This window comes from Tupaia chinensis, unplaced genomic scaffold (genome assembly GCF_000334495.1).
Source record: "Tupaia chinensis unplaced genomic scaffold, TupChi_1.0 Scaffold000321_1, whole genome shotgun sequence".
Taxonomy (NCBI): domain Eukaryota; kingdom Metazoa; phylum Chordata; class Mammalia; order Scandentia; family Tupaiidae; genus Tupaia; species Tupaia belangeri.
The window spans coordinates 11,499-12,979 of NW_006159815.1; positions in this window are offsets into that span (position 1 = coordinate 11,499).

A 1,481-nucleotide genomic window follows, 5' to 3' on the forward strand; every position below is an offset into this window, starting at 1 on the left:
CTAACCAGGCTTAGGTTAAGCTCACCTTGAGACCAGTACAGCTCATTTTGGCTTGAGTAGGGAAGCCTGCTATGTCAGAATGTAGACAGGGCTAAGCAGAAGGAAGGCAGAACATAAGGCCCTAAGTGGAACAGGGTTAGTTGACGTGCCTTGCAATGCTCAAAGGTCAATGGGGCCAACTAAACCTGAACAGGGTCCAGGGGAAATAGCCCACAAGGATCAGAGGTGAGACAAGTCTCGTGGGTCCAAGCAAAGCCTAAGTGGCTGGCCTAGCAGGGCTAGGATATTGGGGAGGCGCAAGGTGGGATGATGGTTAACACATGCTGGACTCCCACATGGCTGACTGTGGTTCGAATCCCAGTCCTGGTGGCTTGTTTTTGCACTTAACATCTCACATTGGTAAAATTAAAATAATAATGATAATAATAAAAAGCAAAATTAAATAATTTTATAAAAACACAAGAAGGCGGGGAGAAGATTTCTCATGGCTTCTGAGAACTAGTGACTTCAGGGAAAAAAGAGATGAAGATTTCCTACTAATGCTTCAGCTTCCAGCCCACAAACTTGAGTGGCAGGAGAGGCAAGAGCCAGGCCTGCAGGTTTCTCAAGGCTCCTGAGAACTAGTGATTGGGTGTGGCGCTCTTGGGCACCGTGCAGTTTTATATTTTGTGCTTTTTTTAAATAAAAAAAATTTAGTTTTTTTAATTTTTTCTTCTTTTTTCCCTCTGTTTCTTTGTTAGTGTTATTGCTTATTTTGCTCTCTCTTTGTCTCCTTTTATTTTTCTTTTATCTCATCTATTCACTCCTCAATCTCCATTTACTATGTTTCTAAATGAATCTAAGGGAACTATAGCCAAACATCCAAATGCTATTTGGGTTAACATATTCCTCAATATCTACTGAATCTATTGCACAAAAATATCACAACGGAACAACGAATAGATCCTACACCACCTCTTTCTGCACGCTCCTGAATGTTCATATTGAACTTCAAGGATTAGGAAGAAACACACCATCCATCAGATGACTAGAAATCACTGCAAAACCACAAGGCATACCGGAAAGCAAGAAAATGCCTCTCATCTGAGGAAAAGAATAAATCCTCTTCAAACACAGGCAGTTCAATGGAAATTATGGAAATGCCTGATAAAGAATTTAGAATATTCATAATGGTGAAGCTAACAGAGATGGAAGAGAAGAGAGACCAGGAACTACAGAAGAGAATAGAGAATGTAGCTGATGAGTTCCAGGAGGTGAGGAAATTCTTGCAAGATCTAAAAGAGGAATTACACACTATAAAAAGGAATCAAAGGGACCTGTTAGATATGAAGGCTATAATACAGGAAGTCAAAATCTCCCTTGAAAGTATTAAAAGCAGAGTAGATTATACAGAAAACAGTTCTCAAACATAGGAGGGAAAATTGCTGATCTTGAAAAATCCACCATGTAGACTCAGAAAATGGCTCAAAAAAATGAGACTA